The sequence below is a fragment of the Tenebrio molitor genome, chromosome 6 (assembly GCF_963966145.1).
Source record: "Tenebrio molitor chromosome 6, icTenMoli1.1, whole genome shotgun sequence".
In the NCBI taxonomy this organism is placed as follows: Eukaryota; Metazoa; Arthropoda; class Insecta; order Coleoptera; family Tenebrionidae; genus Tenebrio; species Tenebrio molitor.
Window position 1 is genome coordinate 8,580,619 of NC_091051.1, and position 19,254 is coordinate 8,599,872.

The 19,254-nt window shown below is 33.3% G+C and overlaps 1 protein-coding gene across 1 annotated transcript in view; it reads right to left on the bottom strand.

Moving 5' to 3' along the window:
- The window catches only part of Ubr1 (Ubr1 ubiquitin ligase), a 56,837-nt gene extending 47,726 nt beyond the window's left edge, over positions 1–9,111 (bottom strand). The window contains exons 1-2 of the mRNA XM_069051569.1: positions 9,045–9,111; positions 8,876–8,945 (exon numbers count right to left, since the gene is read on the bottom strand). The gene's annotated coding sequence lies outside the window, so the exon portion shown is untranslated. The remainder of the gene's footprint in view (positions 1–8,875; positions 8,946–9,044) is intronic.
- Positions 9,112–19,254: the final 10,143 nt, after the last annotated feature.

The window sequence follows — 19,254 nt, forward strand, 5'->3', positions numbered from 1 at the left end:
ATAAATAATTATTATTCTGGTGTAAATTTAAAAATTGTCTTACGGCCGGTTTCATAATCCGACCCTAAAGTCTCCTTTAATAAAATGCGCCTTTAAGGTAAATCCGACTTTAAAGCTAAAATAAAGGAGACTGCATTTCATAAACGCGGACTATCGAAACATTAGTTAAAATTTGCATTAGTTCGAAAACGAATCATCCACCGTGTTTACGTAGTCATTTTCCTAGGGAATTCTAGGGAATTTTACAGTAAACGTTTGAAAGTTTTGGTAACTCGCAACTGTTTTCCTGGGACTTTGAAATGTATTTCGAGTATTTAAATTTTTGTTTACATTCTGCATTTTACATTTTGCTAGTGGAGCAGCGCCAAATTAAAACATCCAAAAAAGCCAAATCCAACTTTTCAAGTGAAGGAATAATTTTATAAATCTAAAACAAAACTTGTATAAAATAACATCCTACACTTGAAGAGAAAAGAGGAAAGAGAAGAACATGAAAGAAAAAACTGTTATTATTAGACTTACAGATTGAATTAGCAAGAAAACAATTGAGCAATAAAAACTAATGAATTCATGGAATATCTTTATTTTCTAAATACCTATAAGTTTCCGAAATGTTGATTTATAATCAATTGAATTATTGGGTACCTACTAATTCACAAAAAAAGCAGCAATTTGTTGCAATGTACAGTCGATGGACAAATAAAACTGGGACAAAAATGACAATCACATAAGTCAAAATTTATAAATTTGCATCGTTTAATTATGGCTTTATCACAAATAGGTTAACTTTGGTATGACATATTATATAGACACTGACAAATATATTGACAATTCAATGGTCTGATTTACATAGATTAAATTTTAAGTGTCCCAGTTTTATTTGTCCACCGACCGTACTAGCGAAATGTCACTTGTCATGTAATTGAGGTTATGTTCCCCATTTAAATCCACCTTTAACGAGATAAAAGGCCGACAACGAGCTTTTAAAGTTAAAGGGGGTTTTAAGGAGTTAAAGACACCTTTAATGAATATGAAACACAATTTTTAGTTAAAGGTAGTTTTAAATTTAAAACCGCTTTTAAAATACATTATGAAATCGGCCGTTAGTTAACTTTATTAATCTACTTTAATTTGATCGTCACGACATCTGCAAACAAGAAAATGAAATTTAATCGCAAAGAATCAAATTCAATTTGAGATGAAATTTAGAAACTTATTATAAATCTACCCGAGGGTTTTTATGTTGTAAATTGTAATAAGATTTGATAGATCGAAAGATTTAAAGATTACACCAGATGGATCAAATTGTCACTCTTTTAACGTGGAACAAGAGGGGCTATATAACAATGGATTTTTAGTTCTTAAAATGAATTTGCTATATCAAGAATATTATTTAATGAAAAACCAAAATCAAGGTGCAGTGAAAATGATGATCCAGAAAGGACGTACAAACAAGTTTACACTGTTAGAGGTGTTGGATTTTCTCATGGACTGTGACCTTGGAAATACCTGCCCGAAGGTGGAGCGATAAGTCAGTGAAAAATCTGTAAATAAAAACTAAAAACATCGACTACTTTACATACCTACAAATAGACGAGAGCGACAGACGACACTAACGTAACGAACGAATGACGATGTTTTCCGGTCGGCTTGTAGCGCCTACTTGAGACCGATATTCGTCGTTTGCGCAGATATAGCCCATGAGAAAATCCAAATGCATTTTTGGTAGAGTTTTGGTACAGCAATAAATTTTTTTAACAATGGTCCCATTACTGTAGCAACTTGATTTGCGTTCTCTTAGTTTTGGATGGATGGAGTGAAAGCTTTGCGTTGATCACAAGGATCGAAAAAAGTATGTGCTTTGTACCAACGACAGAGCAAAACCTATGTAATGTAGAACCAATCTCTTCAAAACTATTTGTCATGAGCAGCCAGTGTTACTTCTACATTTGCAGAGTAACACAGAACTTAAATCCCATCAGGATCCTGCAACGAACAAACCCTTCACAAGTTTGTCGGAATTGTTGCAAAATGTATCGAATAGTTATTACCGCCAGCGCTTATTTCACGGATGGCTGTCAGAAACTTGTGTAATTGTTTAATTGAGTGCTGGACATTGTACGTGTGATAAATATTCAACTGACTCAAAGGACTTGTGCTCATTGATTTGTTAACTCGAAAATAAAATATTCACATATTTTCGTTGATTTTTATTAACAGATCATAATAAGGTTCACTGCGCAGTTTCGTAGAAAGGAAATGTGCTACGAAATAGTCCTTCAATAAAATGTTTAATGCAAACTACGTTACCTTTATTGAGTGTCTAGTGTCTCTTTAGATATGTTGCAAAGCCGTTCATGTATAAATATGTTGTTTGGAAAACCCAAGTGCATTTATTCATGTATCATATTTTCGTAACAGCTTTGCTATAGTACATATTTCAATGCGTGGCAATCAAGAAATCTATAAAAACCAATAGATGTAAATGTTTCTATTTTATATTTTGGGGAATCTTATTTTACACTAGCACTTAACAAGTTTTGTTTAATTTGCAACAGGAACAAAGAAAATATAAAATGAATCTGAAATGGAATACGTTCAGTCTTTTTACTTTTAGCTCGTTACCTCGCTAGCTTGTTAACGTACACGTAATGCCACCTGAGTCATATTTTGAAGTTTCATTATTACCTTTTTCGTTATTATTTCATTTTACAGAGACAGTGACGTTGCAAGGAATTATGTAGTATGCAACTTATATACAGGGTTCTTCACGAGTAATAATGGGCCTTACAAACATTGAAACGCAACCAGTTATACATTTTCATCGCCTTTGTGGATCATTTATATTTATTTAAAAATATTTAAAACAGCAGACTGTTTTGATAAAATACTATACAAAACTTTAATACACATTTTTTACACTTTACTCCAAAGAGCTAACATAAGAAATAAGAATTTGAAACAGTTTTCCAGAAAAATTTTGCTAATTAGACATACACGGTTTCTAAAGGAATAGTTGGTTTTAGTTTTTTTAATTTGACATGAATTTGACATCAAATTTTTTTAGGTGATTTTTATTTAAACACAAATTCATTTTAGGTTTGACAGATGTCACGTAACGACAACTGGAAATTGTCTTAATAAAAGCAGTCTTGGATTCATTTAAAAATAAAAAGATCAATTAATATTTAGTCGCTTGAGAAATATGTTTGTTTGGTTATGTCGGGACGTTTTTAGGCCCATTTTTACTCGTGAATACCCCTGTATAAAACACTTTTTCCGCGTGGGATTACAACAGTTGCTGCACTAGTGCGTGTAAATTTCTCCTTTCTAAAAGCAGTTGTTTTATACACATATTTTGAAATAAGCCTTGTATTTTGTTATACAAAGTGATTCACGAGTGATAATAATGAGCCTGACGGAATTGAAAATGCAACCCACAATACATTTGGAACGTAAAGGTGGATATGGACGCGATAAATATCCACCTTTACCTTCCAAATGTATTGTGGGTTGCATTTTCAACTCCGTCGGCCAGATTCTTACTCGTGAATTAAGTTATAATTATATTCTCCCATAATTTTACTTCCTTTCTTTCTTTTTGTACCATCTTAGAAACATTTTTTGTTTTTCTATTGTTGCTCATCTCTGTTTAAGTTTTATTTATTTAACATAAAATATTTCTTACAATGAAGTATCATGGAATAAATAACTAAGATAATGTTTTTGATTTTTTCCTTATTATTCATTTTAATAAACACTGCATTAGTGGTTCTTCAAATCTTCTCGAGATTGTTGTGGTATGTCGGTGAGAGTGGCTTGAATAATTCTTCGATGAAAATTTTAGATGAAAATGTGAATATTCATGTAAAACTACATTTGCTGTCCGAGATAAAAGCCGTGTAGGTAGCGGTCACGTTGAGCTTTCATCTGCGACATTAATTTTGGCGTCGTCTGTACACTTTATGTGTGTATTATGGTTAGTGGTATTAACCCAGTTAGACTTGAAGCTCGGGTAAAACTGGTTAAAATGGCCGTCTAAGTATGTGATTATTAGAAAGATTTATTACCATATTAAGAGATTAGTTTCCACCATAAATTTCACCTGCGAGAATAATTAATTAATTCAAAACCTGTACGCTTTATCGAGGCGTATTTCTGTTCGCAACCGTCGTGTTCAACGAAGTAAGAAAAAAGTGTTCTCGTTCCGTGTAAAAGCGAATGTGAGGTAATATGTTATTCCCACACGGGAAGCTTTTTTGCTTCGTCAGCCATAATAAGAACATTTGCATCCTTTCATTATTTAAAAACTGCTCTTCAATAATTACTCCACTTTTCGTAATTACTTCCTTGTCTCTCCCCTTCATCAATTTTTAAAATTTTCCTCACTGCCATAAAGATTTCGAGTTACTACCAAAAACACGCCATATTTCATACGTAATTAACATAAACCGGCGAATTTGCGAGCTTTTTTAATGGCTTAACTTGTGTGTGTAAAGCGGGTGTGGCGGCGTTTTGGTCTGGGCTAGGCGCCACCTCGCTCTTTGATGATGCAATTTTTCAGAGGGCGTCATTAAATTACTGATTTAATATTATTCGCACACGCATTACTTCCGTCATCATTACAAGCTCTAAATTGTATTTTTATTAAAGCGTCTTCTGGCTCGGATACAGAAAGGAAACTAATTGGATCTGCCTGACCTGGTTTATACTGAAATTACCACTCTCTTCCTTCAAATCTGTAACCTTTGATTGAGCTAACGTTCCTGTGATAAACTCCACATCACATTTATTATTTTCTTTAAAAACGTGGCTTCATCAGGAGAAAATCCCGCGCGACAAAGCGGCCAATGTAAAGAACTCAATTTTATCATAAACGAATTCATAACTTTGTCTCTTGATGCGCTCCACACAGTTTCTCCTCAAAGTACAAAGTTTTCAAGGACAGCCTCTCCATTAGCTTTATAAATAATTTATAGCTATTTGACAGGATGTGTATGTTTCTCGATCGTTTCGCATTTAACGTCGAACGCTCTACTTTTAGATCTGCGAGATTTTCTTCAAGGGTAAAAATTCAATTAAAGCTCGGGGATTAAACGGCGGCAAAAATAGTAAACAAGCTTTTTTGAAGCTTGACACGATACATTTAATTGATTTCGCTCGACGCAAAGTTTAATTAAATTTTGTTTCATTGTTATCAAGTTTGTCCCAGTTCAAAACAAATTATTATGGGGAACCATTGTTGCTGGTCAAGCTTTGTTAATTTACTAGGTTTCAGAAGGACACAATGGGTTTTAGGTCGCCACCTTACGTCAATGTTGTGCTTAATTAATTTTTTTTGCGGTTTTAAAAGTGAAACTGATCGAGTAATCGGCCAAAGCTGAGCTTTATTTGTGCAGAAAACTGACAAGCTCAGCGACAAAGCGATATCCAGAGTCCTTTGTTTCGTACAAATTTAGCTTTGAATTTATGACTAGTTAACCATTTATGTATGTACATAGGATAGTTTACATACGGGATCCATTGTCAGTAGTTGTGGCAAGATAAAGGATTATTAAAAATTCAGGATTTAATCCTTCTGCATGTTAAGAATTCGTATTCATGAGGGGTAGTTTCTAGCAAATAGGGATAATTGCAGAGGGGGTACTTTTTCGTATTACGAGAAGTTGCTTGACGAAAGCTGCATATTTATGAAGAGACTTGAAATGTGTTTAGTCTAATTATTCATAAATTAGTTATGGTAATTAATACAAGGAGTTTGAAACGAGTCCGTTTTAAATGAGTAGAAATGGAAATTTAAATACTCTTATAATTTACATCAGACGTACCTGTCTTCGATGTTTCAGAAACTTTCTATTTAAAGTCTACAATAATTATTACCAAATTACGAACAAATTAAATAAGTATGGTTTTAAATATTTTGCCGAAACATTTTAATTAATTATGCAGATGAAGAAGATGCGAACATTGTAATTGATAATAATGCAACTTGGAGAAGTTTCCAGAAACGAACAACAAACTTTCTTGTCGTTTTTCTCCTTAGAATCTCTTTGTAGGACTGTGTAAAGGCAGGTACGAGTATGTTTAACTGACGCAATTCTATCAAAAGGACCGAATGAAATTTCTCCTTCAACTATTTTATCCAACTTTATGGGAAATCTATACGGAATTCGCATCTTGTTTACAATCTGGTCACGCTCAAAAAGGTCCTATAAATTTCTTAGCCATTATTTCCACTTTGTATCTCATTTATATTTGTATTGGATTGAAAATGTTTTGCAAATTTTTGAAATTTTTATCAAGATTTGATTGGGACGAGAGTGGAATTTTACAAAGGCCGTTTAATAACATGAAAGGATTCTTGTCGTCGTTTGCTTCATTTCTTTGAAATATATGCAATATTCGCTTTAACAACGAATGTTTTCTATTTTTATCTGAATAATTGGAAGTCAACAGGGAACACAAGTCAAAGATACAAATGTCTTAAAAAACGTATATCAAAAATTCTGTAGAATTATGCGGCTCTATAATTTTATTATGTTGAACTACATATACAGTGAGTGGCAAAAGTATGGAATAAATTCCTTAAAAAATAAACAAATTTTTTTTCAAAAAAATCTTTGGATAGGGCAATTTTAGTTTATAAAAATACATGTTTTAGTACCAATGAAAATTCCAAGCAGTCATTTGTTTTCGAGTTATGACGTCATCGATAGTTTTTTTAAATGGAAGCCCCCTATTTTTTTTCTTGATTCTGATAGCCCTTTTAATTGTCTAAATGACACTGTAAAAAATTTGTTATGTTACATAAGAAAATTTTTGAGAAAAAAAAATAAAGTTGGAAAAAATAAATTTCATAACGAACAAAAACAAGTCAAAAAATCAAGTAGGTAAATCAGATAGTCAAATGTTACTGTCAATTTCATTCGTATGTGTTATTTGTTTTACAAAACGTTTTCGAAAATGACTCATTTAACAGAAACACAACGTATAGAAATTTTAATTTTGATTGGGTGCGGCGATAAAACTAAATAAAACTAAAACGGGGAATTTCTTCATAAACTTGCTTATTGTCAACAAGCTGGGGATGGCAATTCGAACATTTAATTCCATAATTTTAAGTACTTACTAACACAGTTTTTGACTTGTTTTTGTGTGTTATAAAATTTATTTTTTCCAAATTTATTATTTTTTTTCTCAAAAATTCCCTTATGTAAGGTAACAAAAATTTTTATACTGGCATTTAGACAATTAAAAGGGCTATCAGAATCAAGAAAAAAAAATAGGGGGTTTCCATTTAAAAAAACTATCGATGACGTCATAACTCGAAAACAAATGACTGCTTGGAATTTTATTTTGTATTAAAATATGTATTGTTATAAACTAAAATCGACCAGTCCAAAGATTTTTATGAAAAAAATTTTGTTTAATTTTTAATGAATTTATTCCATACTTTTGCCGCTCACTGTATGTCGATAATATGTCAAGCGTCATTTTATTAAATAATCTTAGCGTCAAATTAAATTTTAGACTGTCATTAAAGTGAGATAAAATATGGCATGTGGTGGATACTGTAACTAACAGAAATTCCGTTATTGTAAAAAACCAAAACCTTGTCATTAATGGGCTTACATAACCTCTGTTTTTATATATATTTGGTACCACAATATACTACAGAGGGCAATAATTAAATATATGGGAATTTGACAAGCCACTTGATATACCTACATTCTTTTATAGACATTTTGTATTTACAATATAGCAACCGTTTGAAAAGATCATTTTTATTGTCAAAAATGCATTTACAACTAAACTAAACTTCTTTGTTTTCAAAAGATGAGTTCTTGTAAGTTGTTGCTGTGTTTTAAAATTAAGCTATTTTAGATTAGTTAACACTTTTGGAAGACCTTATTTTTCTAACATATTAAAAATATATTTTTAAATCCCGCCTTTACTGTAAAACGTGAAAAATAATCAGGACGAGTCTAGAACTCTCTGGAATTCGTACCTGTGTCGCGAACGGAGCTGATGTTGTAGGGTCTCATGACTCATCATCCGAAAGATGTTGATTTAATGTAAATTGTCAGTTAAGATTAAACTTAGTTGTTATTTTTTTAATAAAGCTTATTTAAATCGCTGGAAACACAGTCAGCACAGTATTGCAATAATATCATAAAATTAATTGGATTATAAAAAACATAATACCTTGTTGCACGAACTGCTAACTGAAGAACAAAATGTGTTTCTCTTTGACGTTTAATGAGATTTGTTGTTTTTTTTTGTAATGAACCTTATTTGTTTGAAATTTTTTTCATATATCACGGTAGAAATGATCCTAAAAATAATTTAATCACACACAAAAAAAAGTATTGTTTTTTTTTATGAATAGCCAATTTAAAGCAGCATTCCTGGAGGCCTATTGTTGGAAATCCATCCAAAATCCAGACTAAGCGTCATTATACAATTAAAAGTTACAAAAACAATTACCAAAAGTTTCAAATTCAGTTTACTTTACTGTTTCGGTAAAATAATACGTTTCGATTTACCCAAAACATCGTTAATTGAAGCAGTCAGAAGCTCCCTTGTTTTGTTACACTTCTCTATTTGTTTAACAACATCCAAGCAGTTGCAGGGTTATTTGCCCGTAAACATTTTTGTTCAGCTTTTGTTAATTAATCCTTTGAATATGATGTCGAAATTAATGTGGCCAAATGGCAGAAGCAATTCAACTATTTTTTAACGGCGTAAAAATAAAAATAAATTGAAATCTCCTTTTGCCACGAAAAATAGCGTAGAATTTCCCGGTCATAAATCTTCGGGTTTGTTTGTTATCTTTTAAACCGCCTGTGACAATTTTAAATTACATTCTACTTACTTTTTTATCTTGAGAATGTTCCTTTTACAATAGCAACCAATGCTTGAACAGTCGTAATTGTTGCATCCCTCTAAAAAATTAAAATTGAATTTATGGAATTGAACTGAATTACATATTCACATAATTTTCCTTAAACGCAATGCATGCTTTAATATAGAAAGGAATTTACCAGAAACTTTTTCGTAGAGTTGTGGAGGTGCTTTGTTTGGAATATATTACTATTATTCGGTTTTCGCTAAGTTTGTTGAGCAACTTGTCGGTGGAATCAGCATTGTTAAAATATTTTATTTAGTATCTAACGTAAACCAAGTTGCGTTTTATACTAATTTACGAATAGTGTGTTATATTACTCGAACAGAACAGATAGTAATCTGTTAATATCAGTATCATATCAGTTGATACGGGCTAAAATTTGATTATATCCGTAACGTGGGCAACAGACATTGTGTGGGATTAGATGATACAACACAAATTGTGTAACAGTTATTTACGAAATGAGTGCGAGAAAACATTTTTCGCACATGAGCGCATTATTTGAGGCACGAGCAACGTAGGAGCGAGTGCTTCATTTGCGCGAATGTGCCGAATACGTCTTCTCGCAAAGTGTCAATCGAATTAATAGAGATTTATTTTCACTTTTTCGAAATTTTCATCATCCAAATTGGAAAGATGGCGTGTTATAAACCAGACTTTATTATCATCAAATCAAATTATTTTCAGAATGCTCAAAAAGCATTCACACTAGTGCGCAAACGTTCATTTCGCGCACTAATACTTCAAAATGGCCTGCGATCACATAGTAGTGCGCGAACATCGATTTCGCGTACTACTATGCGATCGCAGGTGATTTTGAAGCACTAGTGCGCGAAATCGCCGTTCGCGCACTAGTGCGAATGGTTTTTGATGATTTTGAAGCACTAGTGCGCGGAAAATGTCTTCTCGCATTCATTTCATAAATAACTATTGCTGAACGCTGCACAACTGTTTGATGCCGGGAAAATTGTGAGACAATAGTTTTTTCTGACGTTCATTAAAGGAAACATACAATTTTGAATCTATATTGAATCTATTAAAAGGTCGGGAAAATTAACAAGTGGACATCCACTTGTTTCTAGCTCGTAAATGTGCCCATTGAGACTTTTTAACTTGTGTTAAGTAAATACGTAAATATTTGTAAAAAAAGCAAACGTGAATATGTTTCTGCAGATGTAGGAATCTGGTATAATTAAAACAAATTGGCCTGTTCGTATTTAAATATATCTTCACGTCAATAAAGCGTCGATTTCCGGCGGAGCAACGTAAAAATAGTCCTCTTTGTGTACCATTATTTCAAAATAGAGCACCATCACAGCTGGAAATACCTGTATTTTCGTTTTGCGAGAACGTACAGTCGAGCACAATGAATTTTATGAGTAAACTTTTTCTCTTTCACGTGATTGAAATGTCGCGGGATTTAGACAAGATTGCGGTTTGTCTCACGCGAGACGTATGGAATTTCCGCGGCACTGTTTTATCCGATTTAATAAAAGGAGTCTAAAGGACATCAATGGCGACGAGCGGATTTATTGAATTTTCTCTCTTTTACTGGCACTTATAAAAATAAATAATCACTTTTTATGGAGCCATCAGATGGGATTCTACCAGATCACGGTGTAAAAACAAAACTCGAAAATCCTGCATCGAAAAAAGACGCTTAGGAACGAACCTTCGACTAAATATTTATGTAACAGTGCAGTTATGTCCTTCTAAAAATCCTACAATAAATCAATGTCTGCTGGAATATTATTCTTTGCTTGTGATATTTTGATCCTTATTTGATTGTCTTCGGCGTCAATTCGTGTGTTATTTATAATTTGTCTCCTGCTCCTGGAATCCTACGTGATTTTTTCTCTCCGGGTTTTATTCTAATTGCTGGCAGTGGCAGTATCAAATTCGGATGCGGTTTTAAAGAAAAGGGACGTTTAATATGATCTGAGAATTTTTTTATGAATTGGGGCGGCAAAGTGAAATTCATATCCGAAGCAGGTCGGTATTGATTTTCACATCATGACAGTGCTTCGTAAATTCATTCCGAAATCATTTGTATTGATAAAAATTCTTTTAAAAAATTTACATACGCACCAGTTTTGTATCATATTTACATAAAATATGTAACAAAAAAACAACATGCAAAATTATTTAGAAACATATAAAGTGTAAGTAATGGAAATATTCTATCTACATCTATTTTACAAGATTTTGCCTATTTAAGTAATAATAACAAATTTATGTTCAGCGAGTGGAATTCAGTTACAGAAAATAAAAGATTAAAAGTGATAACAGATAATTTGGTTTACCGAAAACTGTCCAGCTGTAATTTGCTTAATGAGAAAACTAATGGATTTACGTTAATACTACAATTTCGTTATTATTTAAGTGATTACAGATTTGATCAGTAGATAAGTTCTACAAGACTGAGGGTAATGATGAATATTGAAATCTATTTCTGAGCAATAATTTGTGGTTAATAACTAAATCGAAAAAAACCCAAACATATGTATATTTCTGATTGTCAGAGATAAGACCAGATTCAAGCAGTAGGAATTTATGGTAGAATGAAACGAATGCAAAAAATGTAATTAAAGAGTGTATACGTTGTAATCTATATACAAGATATTTTACGAGTGATAATGAGCCAGACGGAATTGAAAATGCAACCCACAATACATTTCCAAAGAAAAGCTGGATATTTTAATTTCAATATCCAGCTTTTCTTTGGTATATTGTCAGCAACAATATAACAGTTATTTACTGTGAGTGAAACGGGGCTGGAGACTGAGCGACTCCTTAGAACGAGCTGAATGCTGCTCAAGTTTCACGAGTCGCATCATCGATTACTAATCATATCACAGGTTAATATTTAACGAGAGATATTTTTTATTGGACTGGTTTAAAAATGTTAGTGTACGTTATGAACTGTTATACATTTTAAGTTGAATAAAATGGATCGATTAGGAAAGAGCAAATAAGAAAATACAGTTTATATTCTCTTTAACAAGATAAGTCCAAAGTGTAGGTGAGAGTTTAGCGTGCCATCTAAGACCTTCCCTTCATAAAAAGTAGGAAAAAATTTATCTTTCCATTTGAAGTAACTTCTCTGATGGACGCTTCCCAATTTTTATTTGATCTTTTTTTACAAAGATAATAAAGTTGTTAATAATTTCTAAAGTGCATAAACTCGTAATAATCATACACGTGGTGTATTTTGTAAACGCATAAGCAGAAATCTTGTTTGCTTGTTCCATTTATTTATAAATGTCTCAATGAATCTTGTGTTATATTCGAATATTTTGTAACGGCACACATTGTTAAGTAAAAGAAATCGATAGCTACGTTCTATTACCATGAAGGCATTTCATGCGCTTGAAAAAATTTAGGTTAGGTAAATTTTGATCTCGGTTATCAAAGCAAACTTCTAAATTCCTTCCCTTGCTCGATACTTGACTTGTAAAACTTTTTTTGCTGCAGTATCACACTAAAATAAATTAATGCAGGGTATTTCACGCGTGATAGTGAGCCCGGCGGAATTTAAAATGCAACCCACAATACATTTCCAAAGTTAACGTGGATATTTTAAATATCGTATTATTTTAAAAAGAAAGTTATAAATCCATGATGGCTTAGTTACAATAATTTTATTTGTCGCGATCGACATTTACGTTAAAATTAAAATAGGACGATTGAAATGTATTCGAAGGATGAGAACACATCCTGATTTAAGGCGAATGTAATAAAAATGCCTCCGCCGTTGCGACAATAAACATTTTCCCAAAAACTCTTCGTTTTTTCACAATTTCATTTAACCAAGCCAATGACGTTTATGTCAAAATTTACAAAAATGCACAGCCAACGATCTATGTTTTATCTTTTTCAAATCAAAAAACAAATATCAGCGTTAACTGGGGAACTGCATTGTGGGTTGCATTTTCAATTCCGTCGGGCTCATTATCATTATCACTCGCAGCGTTTCTATGAGTTAACTTAGTTAATAACAATTTAAATAACATACAACAAATAAAAATAACACATATCATTTGGGAGAACTTTCTCTAATTTATATGTGCATAGTTACGAAGTAATAATAGTACGTAGGTGTTGGAAAGTTCTAGAAACAATTTTAGTTTTATGTGGTTATGAACAGGTAGTTACGCCTGTACAAACAGCGTTTCTAGAAAGCATACACATATTATTATTATTATTAGTTGTTGTGTGAATATTGGCGAAATTGTAGCAAACGACCAATAAAACTACGAATAAATAATATATAATTCAGAAGGCATAAATTAGCCAAAATGGGTTCGTTTGTTGATCTGATATTGCAGCTTTTTTTGGCAATGTGACCTTTGAGCTTTCCCTCTTCATTATTTTGGAATCACCGTTTCGATCTAACATAATTCGTTTCAAGTTCCTTGTGTTTTTGCGTTTTTCATCAATATAATTGCTCGTAGCATATAAAGCAATTTATAGGAGGAAAAAATGTTTAATATTGCTTTGAAATTCCCTTATGAATCTGAGCGGTAAAGTTAAATTTGAATGTAAAGCACGTCCGTATTGATTTTTGTATCATGCCGATGTCTTCGTAAACTCATTTCAAAGTCGTTTGTATTGATAAAAATTCTTTTTAGAGTTAAACAAGCGCGTAAAATTGGCTTTTACTTACTACACTGAAAAAGCAAATGTGACTGTTCACCGAATAAATGGCGACGTGTTTGTATTAAGATTTCTGCGTCACGTTTAACATCGTTAAAGTGGTAGTGGTTTCACGTTTGCATGTAACCAGCCAACGTGGTGTTTCGTACGTGAGAAGATGCCAGCTGCTCTTAGAATTCAGCCAACAATTACGAATTATACGGTTGGGTTAGTGAAAAATGTATCTGTCTGGTGGGGTCGTCGTCATCAGCGTCAACAGCTGAAAAAACTTTACAAAATATCATAATTTCAAATGAAGAGTTGGGAATCCGGGCCATAAGTCAATTTATTGGTTCAGTAGAGCACTGCATAAAGGGAATCCCGTGAAGAGGCAGCTGTAAATATCCGATATGAACCTTAGATTCTTATTTGACCCGGCTGCAGAAATTAAGGAAAAACTGTGACAAAGACGAAGTGAAAAGAGCTGGATCCTTCTGACCGGATCGAGCTTTCTCCAAACCATCAACAAAATGAGCTTCTGCTTATTAGAAACTAACTTCATTAAAACATTATAATTAAGGTGACGGGTCCGCTCATTAGAAACGACAGGTTGACGTTCAAATATTAGTAATCTTGCAAGTCTTTTTACTCGCTTCTTACCGCGGTGTTGATTTTGTTCTCCTCTCGTTGTTCTGTTGTTAACTCGTCCTATGTTTTTGACGTTAGTAAACTTCGCCTAAACTTCTATTTATTCTTTTAAATTGGAACATCTTACGTGTTGGTGGGACGAGGTTATTATAAATCGCTTAATATCCACCACTTTGTTACGGAAACTTTAACTTCGGTCGTGTAATACGAAATTGCATGTTTTCCAGGCTTTATTATAAAAGGTGAGGTAACAATATAACAGGCGCAGGATAATAGCCTATAATTTCGAGCGTAAAATGATGGCAATAATAATTAAGGCAATTTCACTAAAATTTTTTTATGGTATTTTGTTGGCGCACAAATTTCAAGTTTCGCTCACGTTAAGCCGACAATTTAATTTTCCAGATTCGTTATTTGTTTGCCTCGTCAAAGCCCAACATTTGGAAGTGTCACTTCTGAGTCTACATTTCGGCTGAAATGTGAAATATATACGACACGTGACTAAAATTGTGGCTTTTTTTACATGCGCAAGCTTCCGTTAATAAATCAAAAACAATGCAAAACAAGGTTTATGCAGGATCAGGACGAGGCGGTCTGCAAGAAGTTGGTTCGGCGAGGCCCGAAAATTGATTTATCAAATGGTGAGGTGAAGGTAACGCTAATAAAACAAATTACGCTTTCAACTAATTTCACAGCAAAATTGACGCCGCAGATTGAGGTGTTTAAACTTAAATGGAACTTGACAAAAATTCCAGGGGGACTACATCATCATTGCGTTGTCGGAGTAATTAGGTAAAGTAATAGTAATAGTAAACAACAGTTCGAGATAAATTAATTTTAAAACCTTATAATGGTCAAGTGATTATACACTAGTTATGTGCAGAGTGTTTATAAATTAATGTGGGATCCTAGTTGGCGTTGAAAGTTTGCCGACTCTTTCACCAGAAATCGAATAATGTTAGTATGATCTACGATATGCAACCCTCAGAACAAATAATAAGTTTTACTGGTTGTCTAGCTTGACAAAATAAGTGCTTTACAAAGAAAATGAAATAAAAATTAAATAATGAAATGCATTATTGATAGGCCTCAATACTCTCAATAAACTACGCATTTTTTGTATTCTTGAGAAGAAGGTAAATAACATCAGTGATTCAGTTAAAAAAGTGTCAATGAAAATGAAAGAAATGGCTCGAATGTCTTCCATTTGGTCAAAACATCTTCTCACAGTTGTTACTTTGTATGGATGTAAATGCAAATTCTTTTTAACTATTTTATGACATGTACTGCGAGGTATAGCAGTTTCAAGAGACAGTTGGTAAGGGATGTTCTCGGATGTTCTTCTAAATGATCTTGTATGTTTTCAATTACATCTTCCATTACCTTGGGACGACCTGACGATTTCCCCTTTTCAGCTTATGAATGTGTATTTGATAGTTTGCGATCCTACATTCTTTTATAGACAGTCTGTATATTCGCGAACGTGGTTCATTACATAGAAGCAGAACACTAAGAAACTTCAAGCACTTTGAAGTGTTTTGATGTTTATTTTTTTACCCCTATCACTGACTGATTCATTCTTCGGAAAATGAATATCACGAAGGTGTTCCATTAGCTTCATTTAAAGGAGGAAACAGTACTCAGTGGGCTAGATCTGTTGCACGAAATGTGTCTTCATTTCACATTTTGACGCTTCGACTGTTGACTCAAGTGTTTTCCACTGCTGTGCTCTGCTAATATAATAACGTCGAGGAAGTTTGGCTTCACGAACACGAAATGTTGAAAATACATACAAAATTAAAGAGTTTAAGACCGGAAGCCACGGACGTGGAAAATTAAATAATTGAAAAGAGCGAGGGGAAAGAGGGAAATGTTAAGATTAAAATATTTTGCTGGTCCCCTTTGATTTGGTTTTACGAGTATTAAGGTTCAGCGTGTTGAGATATTCGGAGTGGAGGTACCTCGTATCGCAGTTCCTATTGTCAACATTGTGAGTATCAGGGGAAAGTTGATACGTTTTTAAAACCACCCTGAGGGTTTGAAATTAAACAGTGTCTCGGTTGTTACTCTGCGAGGTCACGTTTTAGGTCGGGGAAAAAAGGTTCCGGAGGCCAAAATTAAAGAATAAGCTTGTCCCTGGTAATGTATCTATAAACATAATTTGTAGGGGACCACAGATATCCCACAAGCTTAACAACTCCGAAGTTCAAGGGACCCTCGAGATGACCTTAAAGAGCTAATCACCGTTGAGATCTTGCGGATATATAACACTGTACACGTGTAGAGACGACTTGGATTACTCCGCGCTAGACCGGATTTAGTTACTTCAGGCGTGTTCAAAATAGAAATTGTTTACTGAACAATGCCAGTGTTTACTGTTTCTAAGCAAACGAATGTATTTGCGCTTGGTAAATCTCTTGTTCATTCTTGAGAAAATATAGCTTCTTTAATAGCTTTAATCCCAAACAGGATGCTAATACCGGGCTTTTTATTGTTCACATTATTAATTAGTACAAAGCTCGCCGGAGCTTTCCACACCAATATGTGCCCCCTTCACGAGAACACTCGCAGAGCTTTTGGATCAATTAATTTCTTAAATTGACTTAATTAAACTCAGATTAAAATCGTACTGCCGCCGAAACTCTTATCAGTTACGTAAAAGGGAGTTTAATTGAGAAATATTCAAAAGAAGTAAAATTTTTTCGCCAGTTGTAGATCCCGTTTAATTCAGAGTTAATTATTGTTTGATGGCGTTTCCGTGAAAAAAATCAGGTCATACTTATCGATTGCTGCGTCGACAGTTCCGCACTTAAAATAAAGTTGTTAATTCGAGTGTTGATTGTAAAAAGGACAAATCGGATTGATTGTGGGTGTTGTTTGGAACGGACTAAAAAGAATGTCAGGAGAAAGATTTGGAGTGAAAAATTGATTAGAACAAGGATAAAAAGGACTAAATTCATTAGGATAAACTTTGTTTAATTACAAGGGAACTTTCCATTTACGTCAACGAGAATTGTAACGAATTTTTAATAAATCATTAGCACAATTTCCTGGCAAAAATAATCAACTTTAATGTGGTTTATTCCCGGAGGTGAGGACACACCTAAATAATGCTCTGCATGCATGTAAATATATTTCGGTTCATTTCTTTTTATTACTTGTCGCTTTTTCTATTTTAATAAACATTACACACGTCCCATCAAATAATAATGAATCTCAAGTTGGATTAAAGTGCGTCCCAAACATCGTTCACCTTGACCGGCAAAACTTCGACGAAAATGTGTGATATTATCTTGACATTGCGTTATTTCAGAAACTTGTGTTTCGGTGCTGTTAACTAACGGAAATCGCTAGTTCCACTAATACTCATCATTTTGCGATTGTTATCACGACGATTTATTTTCACGCAAAATTAGTCTAGTGAAACTTTAACATTTAAAAACGACGTGATGTGTGTCCGTCCGTCAATCCTAGTTTGGTTTAGCCCCATTAGGGTCCGTTTTGATGAGAAATTGGAGTACAAAGTCTTGTTAAACTTGTAATTCCTATTCCTATAATTCTCCGGGACTAATTAATCCCCTATTCGACCCTTGAACTATTGAATAATTTAAACCATACCCGAAACCTTCTTTGTTCTAACAATACGCAACATGGAACGTTTTTGGATTGCATACATTTTGATTTTTTAATGAGTGATTGTTATCGTGCGGTTAATTTTATCCTGCTTGAAAAATTATGGCGATGTGATTAAATAATTTGTGCCAAATGGGAATTATCAAAATACGCTATCTAGACACGCACAATTACGACGGAAATGATTGGATATTTTTTCGTTTATTCATTTCTCTCTTCGCAATTCGAACAAATAAATACCAAATTACATTTTTCTCTTGCATTTTTTAAAACATTTTAAAAATGTACATATTACATTTATGGCCGGTCTATATTTCAAAAATTTATCGGTGTAATTTACGAATGGAATGCAAACTATGAGAGGCTTATCTGCATTCTTGGAATTTCGTTTTATAAAAAAAATCCCAGTTTTTAAACACACCTTGTGCTTGATTCCTTTTTCAACTCTTCAATAGAACGTTTGTTTGTCCAAAATACGCATTTTTTGATATAGAAAATTTGATCAAATATTCAATTTTAAATGTATCGAGTGTTCATTTAAATATTCTCAAAGTTGGCGTTGAAGAATCGATTGTGAACGCACCACTCGTCCGTTTGCAGAGTAAAAATGCAAACAACGCAAAAAGTGAGGTTAGGTTTAAAGAGTTGATCCGTAATCTGTAATCCCTTGTGCGTTCACAATCGACTCTTCAACGCCAATTTTGAGGGTTCGTTTTATTTAACACCCTATATATGTAATACACCACCTTGGCTTAATTGGCAAATGTTTTGGTTGTTTTAGTTAAATTTCCTCAGCAGAATTTACTTACGCTTTTCTTCAGACCTCGACCTTTAGTTTGTCTCCATTCTATTCTCATTTTTCAATTTGGAATGTCATCCCTGTCAGTACAGGAAACAACATGATTGAAATTCGTTTTTTTTTCTGTATAATATTTGCTTGCTGACGAACTAGGACAATATCGAATCTCAAGGTTTGTACTTACGTAAATCACTCCTTATGACTACGAGTATTACATTTTGTAGCTCGCCAGTCGTAAAATTCTGTGAAAATCATTTAACAATTTAGTATTGTGCTAAAGGCGGAACTATGATTTAGTGATAGAGCTTTTAGTTATGAATAGGTACCAGCCTCGATGTATGTAAAACCCATTTCCTACTATTGTACTTGCAAGTTCATTTTTTCGTTGCTACCAAGTTTTCCGCAAAAAATTGGCAACTTAATTTTTATTTTAGGAACATCATATTAATGGAACAAGAATAGAGACAAATAGGTACTGTATTAAAAAACGAGTTTCATAAGGAAGTCTTTGTTTCATGAGTCCAAGTTTGCAAAACGAGTTGCGAAGCGCGAATTTTATGAAGGACGAATGGAATAAACCCCTTATGAAACTTGTGTTTTTATACGATTTTTTCTATTTTGCACCTTTTGA